Raw genomic sequence first — 16,548 nt, 5'->3', positions numbered from 1 at the left:
ATCCCTTGGTCACTTCCTTTATTTTAACCCACTGGAGTAGATAAATGTCCTGATACCTGGAACTAAAGGAAAATAATCAGAAAATGGTTTTATGTGTAGTACTCAGGACTAGTTTGCTCACTGGGTAAAACATTATTATCCAATAATAAGAGTGCTTGGGATTGAATTCAGACTCCACTCCAGCTTAACTCTGTGGATTTAAATAAGCTACTCAACCTCACTAAATCTCTGATTATCATTAAGCTGACAATTATAATGATATAATCAACTCGGGAGATAATTAACAGATCAGTACATGTTACAATTTTTAGAGTAATTATTATTATTTTAATATTGGTGTTGAAATCCTCACTCAACCCAGAAAGCTCCTATGAAAAGGAATAACAATTTCTGGGCATATCCACAACATTACAATATAAAAACAGAAATAAAGATCATCATATAATGAAACAAAAGTAACTTCTCTTGATTTTAGTAAATTATATACTTACTGGTTACTTCATACAGAAACAAAAACAAGCAAACACACAAAACAACAAAAGAACAAAAAATCTTATTTCCTTGTTCACATATTGTTTTCCCAGTAAGACATATGTATCAATACAGCCACACTTCTATTATTCTCAGTTACCATATACAAATTTCCTTGTCAAGAATGAATGTTAATTTGGCACATGACATGCTTAAACATGTGAAGACTTTTAGGCAGAAAAAAGAATAACAGATATTTGTTGGAGTAAATGATGTATAGCATGTCTTTTGTCTATGAAACACGATGACCAGTTAAGGACTTACTCCTGAATATGTTGCTATTAAAAGGCAATTCTCCTAACTCTTAGACTTAAACTCTTCCTAACACTAAAATCAAAAGAATAAATTTAACAAAAGTATATATTTAATTTGATATGCCTTTCAATACATGTTCTATTTTTCATGGCTTCTTGTACTAAAGCCAACAGATTTTTAATTGTAGGCTCTTTGTTTGTATCACTTATGTATTTTCCTCTCCATGTACTGTAATATATTCAAAATTTTATATGCTGTTACCTCCAAATTACCGAGTACCGATGTCCCACCCCTTCATTCACTTGATATAAATCCTGATATCTCAAATATTTCAAAATATAGTTTTATACTATTTAGAAAGGTAGATCAAAATTTAAGATCCACAAAATTATATGAAGCCACAAAATTAGCGGCTTAATACAACACAAAGGCATTATTTTAGAGCTCTGTAGGTCAGAAGTTTTGTGAGCTTTGTTGGTATCTCTGCTTCAAATTTCACAAGTTTGAAATTAAGTTATCAGCAGGGATGACCTCCGAGGATGAGTCTACTTCCAAACTCATGCAGGCTGTTGGCAGAATTCAGCTGGTAGGACTGAGGTCCTCGTTTGCTGACTGGCATTTGACTAAGGGTCTTTCTCAGCTTCTAGAAATTGCTCACTTACCCTGACTCACAGCAGTTTTTATTTTCAAAGAAAGCAACAGTGGAGCAAATCCCTCTTACTTTTTAAGTATCTCCTGCTCTTCTTCCTCTACTCTTTCTCACTGACACTTCTGCCTTTCTCTCCCACTTTTAAGAACCATGTCATTATATGGGGCCCACCCTTTTGCAATGTAATGTAAGAGGTTGTCAGGTTCTAGAGATTAGGGCATGAACATCTTTGGCGGGGGCATGGGAGAGTAGGAGGGGTAGGCATCATCTACCTATTCAACACATTTAAAACAGGGTGATAGGACCCAACAGCTTTGTTGCTTGTTCATCAAATCTAATATGTTCATTTGTCTCGATTTTTTTCCTTGAGGGTACAAATCATATGTTTGGCATCCACTTCAGCATGAAACCCTGGACTTTTACTGATTTATTCAAGTATTAATTGGGCACTCCCTCTGTGGTAGGCCTTATTCTAGGCACTAGGTCTAGAAAACACATAATGCCTGTCCCCTTGTGGAGTTTACAGTGTAGTGAAGAAAACAATCACTACATTTATTATAATCTAAGATTATGTCTATTGTCCATTTAAAAACGAGGTAAGAAGGTAGACATTGGGATGGGAAATGAAGGCGTATTTTAGGAAAATGAATGAATCAGAATCTAGGTAAAAAGGATTCTAGGAAGAGGCAACAGAATGAACAAGACTGATAGCCATTTTCAAGTTTGTTTTTTATTTATGTATTCCATATTATGTTTTAACATCTACTGCTGCATTAACTGTTTTTTTTAACTGTTTTGTTCTTTCCTTTCTAACATATGTTAGCTACTTCAGATATGTGCTCCTGTTGTGTGCGTTCTACCATTATTTTATACTCTGTTGTACTTACTAAGGCAATTGTCCATTCCCTTCTCTACATTGAATATTCCTGAAGGTACACACTTTAAATGCCTTATACATTACTATTGGTTTCCACTCAACCCAGAAATCTCACTTAGATGAAAGTTAATTATCTTGTTGAATGAATATGTTTGAAGTGATGGTATTTACATTTTTACTTCTATTAGAAAATCTAGTGAAGACAGAAATTGAATGCTGTGGAAATGTATATGTTTATTTGTTTGCTTAAAGGCAACCTGAATGAAATGTCAATGACTAAATATCTGGATCTCTCCAAGATCCAAGAATCTTTGAAGATAAATGATTTTCCTGAAGGCTAAGCATTAAAAGACACTGATCAATAAAATTGATCTTTATTATACTCCATCATCTACCCAACATTGATTTACAATAATGAAGTAAGCTGAGAACATCATGTGATGTGGGCCTTGGGTTCAAAGAGGATTTTGTGAATTTGACCGCAAAGGGAAGTAAAAGTTAAGATAAATGAATGAGACTATATCAAGCTATAATGCTTTTGCACAGCAAAAGAAACTATCGACAAAACAAAGAGGCAACCAACTGAATGGGAGAAGATATTTGCAAACAACACCTCCGATAAGGGGCTAATATCCAAAATGTATAAGGAACTCATACAACTTAACAACAAAAAGACAAATAATATAATTAAAAAATGGGCAGAGGACATGAACAGAAACTTTTCCCAAAAAGACATATAAAAGGCCAACAGATATGTGAAATAATACTCAACTTCACTAGCTATTAGGGAAATGCAAATCAAAACCATAATGTTCACACCTGTTAGAATGGCTATCATCAAGAAAAATAATAACCAGTGCTGGAGAGGCTGTGGAGAAAAAGGGACTTTCATCTGTTTTCTCTAACTTCCTTAGGAACTGATTTGTATTATGACTGTAAACTATTTCTGAAGAGGTGAGTGCGCGTGTGTGTGTGTGTGTGTGTGTGTGTGTGTCTGTGTGTGTGTGTGTGTGTGTGTGTGTGTGTGTGAGAGAGAGAGAGAGAGAGAGAGAGAGAGAGAGAGAGAGAGAGAGAGAGAGAAAATTAATATCCATTATACTATTTTTTGTCTTTTTTGGACAAAAAATCATAAAAGCTATATAGCTTCATTATTATAGATGTTGGCAATAAATGGGCTGGAATTAAATCATAACCCTAATATTTGTTAATTAGGTGGTCTTGAATGTTCCATGCCTTAATTTCATCATCTGTAAAATGAGGCTAATATTAACTGACTAATCTTATTGGATTTTTTAAAAAAATAATTAATTTGGTATATATATCAATACTTAGTATTTTAACTAAGACATTAAAACCTGTAGATAAGCATTGGCTTTTTACATCATCTTTAATTTTATATTTCTTTACTATATTATTTAAATTATTATAAATGTGTTAATGTTAAAAATAACATAATTGTAACATAAAAATAATAATTAGGCTTATAAAATGCAGAAAATATATAGATATGCTTGCCTATACTAAATCTTAAGTATATAATATTTAAAGAAAAGACGGCATCCTGATCAAAACAAAGAAGTAGCAACTTTTTTTATTAGACAATTATTTTCCTTAAGAATAAGAACATCTTTGAAATATATACTACTTCTAGGAAGTTGAATTAAAGGATTTAGTGAAAATATTGCCATATATACTTAAACTTACCTATATAATGAGTCAGAGGGAAAGATAAGGTTGTAAAACAAACCAATTTATGAGCAAATGAAGTGTACATTTCTGCATTAAGATATTTCTCCTTGGTCTCGAAAGACTAAAAACAATCTAAATGATAATTGCCTTTATGCACAAGACCTAAAGAAAAATGGGTAGGTGGCTAGGGAAATCAATATTCTTTGGAGAAAGTGTTATTTGAATATTTAGAATGTTCCACTTGAATATTGGGTGTTTCCTTTGTAATGCTTATTACCATTTTTCTATTTCTTTTGATGCTACTTACCCAGATACTTTTTGTACCCCATTATTAAAATTCTGTAGGATAATCCAAACTATCTTAGGGGACTTCAGAGGTTTATGTGAAGTATTAACATTAATCTATACTATTTCTATCAATCAGGCCTATTTCTACACTGCACATCCAGTCATATCTATTATGCAAATTTTGTATTTTTTGCACTGCGCCAACTAAGGAAACTTCTTAAAGTTGGAAAAATCTTTACCTCTTACAAGTATAATTACGTATAATTATTTCATGTCTGACCAGGGAGTAAAGATTCTGGTGCAATATTTTGACTCCTAACATCTCATTTTTGGAAATATTTATCTTCAGTGCATATACTTATTTCTAATCTGAAAATATGCATTTATATAGAGTGTTACTGTGAAAACAGAACAATTTTAAATGTTTGAACAAATGTAAATGTTTTAAATTCTGATTTAAAAGGCACAATGCCTGAACTTAAATGGCCTATGTTCACTTTCGGTTTCATCTGAGGCATATATAGAGTTGGAAAGAACATCACTCCACACTTACAGGAAAAACAAAAACAAACAAACAAAAATAAATAAATAAAAACACATCGAGACAAAATGCAGGTTAGTCATTTTGCTTGAACCCATCATAGTTTCAGAGAAATAAAATAAGTCTGAGTCTAAAGAGACACAGACTCCTATGGGCAGGTATAGTACACAAATGTAATATTAGAAGGGCAAAGGACACAGGATGGATCCTGGGTAGGAAGAATTCAGCTAGAATAGATCATGAATTCTTGTGGCCAAGAACAGATTGGCAGGAGAATATCAAGCCCCCGGGAGGATATAAGGATCACACCTTTTCACTGGCATCATTTTCATGAAACCCAACAAAAGTTCAAAGAAAAGGGCTGTGAGCCCTGGTAAATGTGCCTTCTAAAAATGGACTTGGGTAGGAGGAGAGAAGCTGTTGTGGGACAGGCAAAAAAACTGCACAAGAACCTTTCTCCAGCATCACCTGTGAGGAAAGCAAGCTCTAATCTGTGGGGAGGAGAAATGAAAACTGTCACCTTTGAGACACTGAGGAAAAGCATATCAGATGACAAAGGGATGGGTATTTTCTGCCCTGAGGGAGAGGACCTCCTAGGGCCCAAACTACAGCTGGTAGAGGAACAGTATAATTTTGAGTTAGATTGAATATCAGAGAACATGCTTCTCCTGTCCCCTACCTTTTGGCTACCAAGTACAGAATACAGGAGGAGTGGAATATATGGACAAACTGTATTAGTCAGGGTTCTCCAGAGAAACAGAACACATGCGATATCTACAGAGATTTCTAAGAGGAGATTTGTTATAGGAATTGGCTCACACACTTAAGGAGGCTGAGAAGTCCCATGATCTGCTGTCTCAAGTTGGAGAACAAGGGGGACCGACCGATGGTGTAATTCAGTCCAGCCCGGAGACCTGAGAATTGAGGCACTGATGGTGTTATTCTTGGTGAGAATCTAAAGACCCAAGAATGAGGAGCACTGATTTCCAAAGGGAGGAGAAGATGGATGGCTCAGCTTAAGCAAAAGGAGGCAATTTGTCCTTCTCATATCATTCCGTGCTTTCCGGGCCCTCAGCGGATTGGATGATGCCGATCTGCGTTGGTGGCACTGATTCAAATGCTAGTCGCTTCCAGAAACACCCTTACAGATACACCTAGAAATGTTTCCCAGCTATCTGGGTATCCCTTAGCCCAATCAATTTGACACATAACTATCACCCAGACTCTCTCTGAGGCACAACACAAACTGAAAAAAATCACTGTGCCACATACTCTGGGACACATGCTTCCAATGACATTGTTTAAATAACTTTGAGACCACACTGATGAAGTCAGGGCTTCCAGACTCAACTTAAGAAACTAATAGGTTCATGAGACTAACCCGACATCAAATAAAACAAGAATTAATTATATAGGCCAGAATAAACTGATGAAGGATGGTGATAGGTTTTGTTTGGGAAATTGTTGATGATTCATGATCTAATTCCTGGATATAACGTTCCCCTTTCTCTTTTCTAAATTATCTATCACTCATAAGGATTTGGCAGTGTATGCTTTTGGAAGGATAAAATAAATATTTATCTTCTCTCTGTCTGGTCCCTCCAGAATTTGGAAACTCTTACTGAGTATTCTTATTTTCAGGGCAATGTGATTATTTCTGTAAGTCCAGTAAAAATCTGTCCTTGTAACACTGCAGAATTGAACACATTGGTCATGTATTCAAGGCAGTGGTTGGAATGTGATATGTGAGAATTTTGTGTACAGAATTGGATATGATCGGGCAGTTTTAAAGAACTAAAATTGATTTTATAGACCGATATTTACAAAGTCCTCCTGGGAAAACTGGTCTGGTACCTGATTAACAGAGTTCCCAGCCTTACAAGTCACTTCCTGGCAGACCCAGTTGCCTTAGAATATTTGGGACCCCTTATGATGAGAGGAATTCACATAATTCTATAGACTGTAAGTGAAATCAAGTGACAAGTTCTTGAAGTAGCTTCCTAGCTCTGAGAGGCTTTTAAAGGTACATTTGCAATTCCTTAAACAAACTTCCACCAGAGCAAACTTAAAAAGGTTTGTGTAATCAGTTACTACTCTGATACACCTATGTAACTAAAGAGATCAGCCTTACTTTGCAATCAAGATTAATCTTACTTTGATTATCTTTAATTAAAAGAATGGTAATCATGGAAAGAAATGTGTTTTAATAGAAAACTTAGCCTACTCTGTGGGTTACAGGATTTCTGGTCCTTTCATTATCTATGGGATATGTTTCCTCAGTCCTTGCCAAATTTTCAGTTGTTCTAGTTTTTGTCTGGCTACAACTCTCCAAACCAACATTTCTAATCTCGCCACTATCTGCGCCACCCCCCACACCCCCAACTCCTGTCCTGACCTGGCATCACTGAGAACTAAAATCTGACTTCCCAGAGCCTTATTGAGATTTCAGGTTGTCTTATAGCTAGCCCTCCCACCCAGATTTTAAAAGCTCTGTGAACTAAAGCCAGATGACTTGATCCAAACTTCAAAGGACTCGTCATTAATAGCAGGATCCTAGATGGCAAACTTTTTGTCTGGGCCTGTTTTGGGCCACTCAGTAAATGTTCTGGAACTCCCTTATAATCCACGCTATACTCCAGAAATAGCCATGAACCTGGACAATCTTATTGAAATCCCTCTGATGTCTATGCCATTATCAAAAACATTCAGACTGCAAAAATGAGAAATTTGTCAGAGTGCCACTTCTGTCCTTACTTCACCATCAGGAGACACTTTGAGCCTAACATCCAAGATTCTTAACTCTGGACTCAGAAACTGGATTTATATTCTGGTCTAACCATTAATATTTGTTTTTCTTTGGCTTTTCATTAGAGTTTCCCTCATTAAATGCCTGTTTGCTCACACCATGCAGCAGATATCCTCTATTACCAAATCTCAGCAGATGGTTCAATTAGTCCTGCCACTACAGAACCCTGCTGAAACCAACCGCACAGACTACATTCCCGAAATTGTGCAATGGGAAGCTAGGTTTTTAAAAGTCCATGCTGAACTGGCTAACCAAAGGGTGGATCTGATAAAATTGTCTTAGTGTTTCCCTTAACTTGACTGAATCTTAGACAGGATTCATACTGAATCTAGACCCCTGACTTCCCTTTTCCGAGAGCATTTACTTTAGAAAACTTGTAAATCTTTTCTGTGTCATTTTGAGATGTAAACCCTTTCTAAAAATGTCTTGCTTGTTGTTTAACCCAGGCGTGTCTTTCTCTAGGAAGTAGAAGCCATCTGTTAAAGTGTAATCATCCAGGAGGATACCTTGTTCTAGTTTCTATGGGAGGATAGAGCCGATGTTTGTTTGTTTGTTTGTTTTTTCTATAGGAATCTAATATTGTTAGTGCACTTATGACTTTACATTGTAATTCAATTATTTCCATACAAATCCCCTAACTACAATATGAGACCTTAGAGAAAATATCCACATGCAATATTTGATTGATCCCTAACACTTGGCTCATTGAAGAGCTTCAAGCTTTCTAAAGCTGTATATAGGAAATCTGAATGTGCTTCATGTGACACATGTGGAAAATAATGAAAGTATGTACTATTTTTCATGTGTTACGTTCTCAGCGGTGAGTAGTGAAGATAAGGACTTATTAATCATAAGAATTATCTTCATTTATCATTTTCAGAGTGAGTCTTATGATACCTTTAACTGGAAATATAGCATAAGCATAGTCTATATATTTAATTTGTTGTATTTTCCATTATAAGTCAAATACAATATCTAGTCACACTTAATATACATTGAATTATCATCTCTTCCTTCAAAATACTCAAATTAATCAATAAAATGTAAAGTGTCCAAAACATATTTAATGAAAGGTAACAAATATAGGGATAAAAGAGGATGAAAGTTAACCTCCAACAATAGTTCATGCCAGGAAAATAAATTATTTGCTTAAAATAAGAATTAAATTGTATATAAATAAAGATAAAAGCTGGCCAACAACTACATGCATTATACTGCTTTGAGGCTTAACAATAAATGTAGGACTGGTAGTTATATTTCTTTGCTAATTCTTTATACATATTACTCCTTGGGGATAGACCCATTTTTTTCTAGCAAGTAGAGTAAAATAGAGAACATGCTATTGTTTCCCCCAAATAGCATCAGAGGTTGGAATTGAATCAATTATCTTTTTTTCAAATCCATCTTTTATGTTCAAAATAAGCACGCTGTCACCTATGGATTATCTACTTTCTTTCAGAATCACTGATTTTTATCTAAGTATTCCATTGACTCAGTTAAATAAAGAAATCTATACTATATTAACATAAAAAATTCATTATAACTATTAAAATAACATGACTTTTATGACTTATTATCTTGATATTTTATTATGATTGTTATAAAGAGTGAAGTGCATTTATTCAGTTTTAGAAATGATATGTAAAACAAGTAAAGCCTACTTAGGCAACATTCTTTTAGATATTCTGTTTACTAAGATTATTCTAGGTGCCACACTCCTTATTTTTTTATTTAACAAAAATTAGGATATTTTCATTGCAAAAAGAACTGAAAAAATATTGAATGACACCCCAAAAAGTAGTACTGTACTAAAAGTACTGCACTGAAATTCCCATCTACTGATTTGATATTTATAGTTTTATTAAATTCCAATGGCTTTTAAAAATGTTTACTACACAATGGAATTTATAGATGATGTAATACAGAATTGTACACCTGAAATCTATGTAATTTCACTAACAATTGTCACTCCAATAAATTTAATAAAAAAATGTTTACTACCCTATACATGGCACAAAAATGATAATGTGCGTTCCTGATTTTATCAGAAATATATTTAAACAAATTTTCAGCAGTCATGTTTTTTGTGAATAAATCAGTCATAATTCTATTAATATTTTCATTTATGTCTATTCTATATATTTATCTGGAAACATATCCAAAAGTGTTATTTTATTCAGAAATATGTGATGTTAATAAGATAATTAATTAGAATGCCACAATAACAACTGTCATTAATTAAGGGTACATTAAGCACATATGCAGAGATAGATAGATAGATAGATGATAGATAGATAGATAGATAGATAGATAGATAGATAGATAGATAGATGATAGATAGATTATAGATTTTTAGGAGTCTGTAATAAACATCCAATTTCTCTCCACTTAAAATAAGTCAAAATGCTTACTGTGGTTAATATTCAGTCTTGGAGAAAAATCTACCTGTTTCATTAAAGAACTATGTTTTCCATTTATTGGCCAGATCCATAGTATTCTGAGTTAATAATTTTATGCTCACTCTATACCAATGCCAATTGATCTTGTCAACAACTTGTTTCAAGACCTTTGTTACATATGGAGACAACTCTTAATTTACCTTATAATTTTTCTTATGCTAAAGTTCCCTTAAAATTCAGTCCCTTCAACTCACACAGCTGAAGAAAGCGGCTTTCTTCCCAATGGGCACTATGAAACACTACCTTCTTGTTTATTTATTAACTTAGAAATATATACTCTCTCTCTTTATAAGGCATTGCTGCTCATCTGCAGTCCTTCTGCTATAAGATCTTTATGTCTGCTCTCAGTCAACGTCCTCTCTTGCGTTTCTAATAGAGAGAGTAATTTACGCTTATTTTCGTGGAAGAGACTCAGTTAACAGAATTATGGATGTCACACCATTTCCCTGCAGCAACATTAAATACCCAACCTTTATACAGACATTTAGGGATTGAAACTTTTTAACTTCTTAGTATACATTCTCAAATTAATTATGGGATCATATTTCCATGACATTACTCTCACTTATTCCAAGTATGTTCTTCAATTCTTTCAATAAATTCTGCCAATGTGTTACATTAAAATGTTTCTTTTTACCTAAATTTATAACAATATTGAGGGCATAAAAACATGCTCCTATCAACTCAATGTGGAGTTCAACATGCAAGCATCGTTCATGAAGAAAAGAAACAAAGGTGGAAAAAATGCCACACGTTTTCACTTTTTTTCCATGAATTCTACTGAAACATCAATATAGCGACCTTCAGATCTGTAGCCTCATTTCCTGATAAGCATTTACTTAAATGACTGCCTAAGACTGCCTAAGACAAGATTCCACAAAAGAAAAGAATATGTAAAGAGGTAAATATGGAAGGGCTCATTTTCTTTTCTAAATTCTGGGGTTTAAAACCTGAAATAGGAAGAGAACTGAGTCAAAGGACAATACATGTGTATACCCATCAAAGGTCTCATTTTTCTCAAAACTTGTGGGCTTTTAATTAAAGTCTTTCCCCAATTATTTCACCAATTTCTATAACAGCATACTTTTTAATAACAACAAAAATTGACATAATTGTGCCAATAGATTAAAATATTATGAATACTTATTTTAAAAAAAATATCTACCTGCTTTACTCATTAGCTGTGAATATGAATTAATTATAATTTAATCCCTTATGGGTATGGAGGCAATATTACAATAAATTATGCAGTAGTTTCTATTATGTAATTATGATACAGGGTCAGACAATTTTAACTGATACTCTATTCAAGAGGACTAGAAAGTGATATTTTTAAATTACTGTTTTTATAATTCGACTTTTTCATGGAATGCAGTCATATCTTTTCTAGACTCGGTTAGTATGAAATCTGACATTAGATGGGTGTGAAAGCATGGTGCAGGTCATTATTCATTTATTATCGAGTAATTTCCTTCCTATACTAAGCAGTGAGACTCTTTCTTTCATATCAATTACATTCAGCTAAGTCGAAAATAATAATTTCACTGTTACTTTTACCAATACCAAATCTGTTAGGGGTAATTAAATGTTCTAAATGCCATGGTTACTGTATATATACTTTAATCATGTCTTTAAATATTCTTTTAGTTTAGATTTCAGACAAGCTTATTTCCACAGAAAAAAAAATTTGATCTTAGAATTAAACAATGCAGTAAATTGAACTGATCCCTCTTGGCTCATAAAATATTTACCATGTCCCAAAATGTCAAACTATTTTAGTCTAGTGCTTATCAAAAACTACAATTTATCATGCTGCCAGAGGTAAACAATTAGGTTTCCTTCTTGAAACAGATAATAAAAACAAACCGATGTTTTAAAATTTATGTATTTTAAAATCCATGAAATCAAATTTCACTTCATAGTTTGCGCTCTGTAATGTGCTGTCTCTTATATGAATACAAATTACATCTGACAACACTTTTTATTCTTGAGAAATAAACTAAGACAGTCAAAATGCTAAGCTTTGCTAAATAGAATTCATTCTAAAATGTAACAATTCCACATTTCCTCACAGGAAACAACAATTCCCTTGACAGCCAGAATGCCATGTACAGTGATGTTCCACAGTAAGGAATAAACTTCCCTTTTCACTACACTAGCATTTTATATATTTTTTCTTTAACCCACTTATTTATAATAGGCTTAAAGGAAGAATGGCTTCTCTGATATCAAAAGTGAGTGAAGCAGCTAAAAGAGAATTTCATGAAGTTTTTGCTGGGTGACAGAGCAGTGATAGTTGCATTGGTGGAAGTATGGCTGGGTGCACTCGGCCTGTATCAGTAATTCCAGTGCATGGTTCTCTTTGGTGCATGGCCAATATTATAATCAGGAGACAACAGAGAAAATGCATAATGATGATTTTAATGATCGTTTTAGGACAGTAAACAACTACTGGTTACTATCTTACTGTTTACTGAAGAAGCAGAAATGATCATGTATGCTTCTACAAATAGGTTTGAAATTCTGGTTTCAGATCTCCCTAATGAGTAAATTAAGTATTATTTGTTTCTACAGAAAAAAACACATGCAGAATTGAGACGTCTTCCAAATTAAAGAGAATATTTTATAGAAGACAAATGATAAATCATTTTAACACTAGAAATAAAATTTAACCATATGTATACGGTTTTAAATGTATTTGTGAATGTTACATTCACTGTATATCATGCACTTCTGTGGTTAAAGGGAAAAAAAGAGTTCTTATATATTACTGATATCTTAACTTTAAAAAAATAAACACAGTAATATGCTCATGTTACATTTTAATATCTATAATTGTTAAATATATGATTTTAAGAAAATGCTTTCTTTCACTGTAACTGCTGCTATGATGAATTTTTGGAATGATTTATTTCAGTAATGAAAATAGACATTAAATTTGGATTATACATTTAAAATAATTATAGAATTTGAAAACACATGTTGGAGTAAGAATATTTCTTGAACTACCTTTCTATTTTGAATGAAATATTCACCTTTTTGAAACTAACATTCTTTATGAATAAGTTTTTAAAAGTCATTTTCACGGAGTCAGTATAGGTGTTTGATAGATTGTCAATCCATATCTAATTGAAATTCCATCACCGACTTTCATAATTCTCACTAGTAGTTATACTTGTGGGTGTTACTTACAGATCTGTCAAAAATTAGACCAGTGATCTTGAGTAAGATATGTAATTTGAGTCTCAGTTTTTCATCCCTATGTCAAGGGTGTTGGAATACATAAAATGCATAAAACTTGCATACTATTCAGTTCTATACTTCTGTAGTTCTTTTTTTATATTAAATTTATCGGGCCAACATTAATAAAATTATAGAGGTTTCAAGTGTACATTTCTATAATACATCATTTACATATTGCATACTGTGTCCAACACACGAAGTCAGATCTCCTTCTGTCTTCATATATTTGATCTCTACTAACTTCCCCCACCCTGACTCCTCTGTAATAATTCTTATGTCTGTGAGTGTCACGTTGTATTAGAATTAAGAAATAGTATATAACCAAAAGCATACATATATTATCTAGTTTGTTATTGTCTTTTGAAAATTCATATTACCATTTAAAGATTTAAATAGACAATGCATCTAATATAAATAAGAGGGAATTCATTAAAATAGTAACTTATTTAAAAAATAAACAAGGAGCTGTATTATTTAAAAGATGTTCCACATGTTCTCTTCCCCCAACCACATGTACACACACACACACACACACACACACACACGCACACTGTATACCCATAAACGTGTCCTCAAACAACACAACTTTGAAGTCTATCTCCCACTGTACATATTACTTTGTCACTAGAGAAAGAACTTTGATTTGTAAAAGCTAAAAGGTATTTTCTTTTGATTTATTTTGCTTTGACTAATTTATTTTTATTTCTCTTATAGTTCTTCAAGGTATAACAATGCTAAGTGACCATGCTATTGGAGAAAAGGGAGTATTTCTACTTTATTAACCTCAGAAGAATTAAGAAAATCTATATCTCTCCGATAAACACTATGCAAAGCTCTAAATGTCACCGTTAGTATCACAAACTCCTACAACACTATATGTTTGTAAATGTACATGTTTCAACTTTGCTCTATGCCTTTGCTCACTCTCCTTTGATTTTTCACTCGTTTCCCAAGCTGCATATCGTTTCGTTGTTTAATTTTTAAAACACACAATCAAAATATACATGTAACATGATTATTAATTGTAAAATACCACAGAACGGTTTAATTATGAAAGTCAATAGTTCCCTCCACCACTAATTCCCTAACACCGCACCCTATCAAGAAACCACATTCATTATTTCTATTTCAAAGTCTGCTGTTTTTCTCTTAGGGCAGATCTTTACTTTTCCTCCATTATCTAGTCTTCTTCCCTTATACCATCTAGACATCTCTAGACATCTGGAGATCTCCAGGCAAAGCAAGAAACTCCCCTCCACAGCCAGTCTTACTGCTAGATGTGGTCACATAACTAAATTCAAGCCAATGGTATAGAAGGAGCTTAGGGTTATACATTGTAAAGATTAAAAGGATGGTCTCTGTTTTTCTTCTTCTGCATTCCCAAAGAAAACAGATGTGGGGCTAATGAACCAGCTTCCCTTGAGCAGGTTAGGGAGACACCCAGGATGAATGGAACAATAAGAGTAAAGAAAGCTGGATGCCTGGGGATCCTCATGGGGCATGAACTCTCATGGGACCTGATAGCCACCTGCAGTAGACCTTTCTGGGAGACAGAAAGGGTCTTAAATACATTTAAGTGTCTGATTTTTAAGGTTTTATTGTGATAACAAATTTGCCTCTATCATAATGCACTTTAAGAAGAAATCCCTAATTAATGTACGTTAAGAAGAATTTCACTTTTAAAAAGTAAGGCATTTTATTTAGGTAGATATACACGATCATAAAAAAAATATTATTATGTAATAAAACAACATCATTTTACTCTGACTGCCAATGCTTGATGATTGTGGCTAGGAGTATGTTATTTAAGAAGCTTGACTAGAACCTACCAAATATTTATTTTGTCCTGCTTGACTACAGACTACAAAAAGTCAGAATTTACTGAAAAAAAGGAGAAGGAGAAGAAGGAGGTAAAGAAGAAGAAGAAAAAGAAGAAGAAAGAAGGAGGAGGAGGAGGAGGAAAGGAGAAAGAGGAGGAGGAGGAGGAGGAAGAGGAGGAGGAGGAGGAGGAGGAGGAGGAGGAGGAGGAGAGCTCAAACTAGTTGGAGCACCAGATTTCAGGAGAATTTCTTTAATACTGTCCTAAGTGGGACCCACTCTTTTCCCGCAGCCTTTGTTCTTGTTTGATTGCTTAGTTCACTGGGATCAGGGGGATCCTAAAGTTTGATAAAAAAAAAAAAAGATAAGTGAGAATAGAATCGTAGTTCAAAATTATTTTCCCTTAAACTTTGAAGTAATCTTCCCATTGTCTTTTAATAGCTAGTTGAAGAAATCTCTTAGCAATGTAATTCTTGTTCCAATGGATTTATTAAGTCTTTATGTTTGTTTTGTTTTCAACTCTTTAAAGATTTCTTTAAGGGTGAATAATTTTTAAGTGATTTTGTTGGAGATTGTAATCCTATTTTAATTTTTAATTCCTATGCCATTCAGTTCTGGGATACACACACACACAAACACACACACACACACATACACACACACACACACACACACAGAAGAGAGGGTGCCAAAAAAAAATGTATATACATTTTAAAGGGAAAAAAACAAACTGTATTAAAATTGTAATACTCAATCTATACCAATAACAAAAAATGAATAAAAATCATGTGTATACATTTTTTGGCACCTCTGGTATACGTGTGTGTGTGTGTGTGTGTGTGTAATTTTTATTATATTCCTGATATTTTTTTTCTTCTCTCCATTTTCTTTCAATATCTCTGAAATGTTTAACTTATAATTCAGGTCCCATTTTTAGTCACTCCAGACAAGCACAGCTTACCTTAATTTATGTGTCCCCATTTTCTAGCATAGTGTTAGACAATCTGTTACATTAATACACACTTCAAAATCAATGAATGAAAGGATAGATCAATGGTATAGCAGGCTTTGTTAGTTATATATTTATGCTAAAAACAATCCATACACCTCACAAGATCCACTAGCGTTGGTTTCTGGTTTGATGATACTGTAGAGCCTTGGAAAAGATGCTGAAACTAACCACATGCTTGCCAACTCCGTGGGAGAGGTTGTAATCTTTATCGATGGGGATTTCGTTTAACTCTGTTGCCATCTTGTGGTGAGAACTGCCTCAGCCTAAAATCTCTATGTGCTCAGCTCTCCTGGCCTTTTAACTTACTTTTTCCCTGGTCCTCATTCCCTTGAACCAGCCTTACCAGAGCCTCACTCCAAGCCTCACGAGAGAGCTGCTTG

Source organism: Rhinolophus hipposideros, assembly GCF_964194185.1.
Source record: "Rhinolophus hipposideros genome assembly, chromosome: 16".
Classification (NCBI taxonomy): Eukaryota; Metazoa; Chordata; class Mammalia; order Chiroptera; family Rhinolophidae; genus Rhinolophus; species Rhinolophus hipposideros.
The sequence above is the reverse complement of the archived record's forward strand: the minus strand, read 5'-3'. Positions refer to the sequence as shown.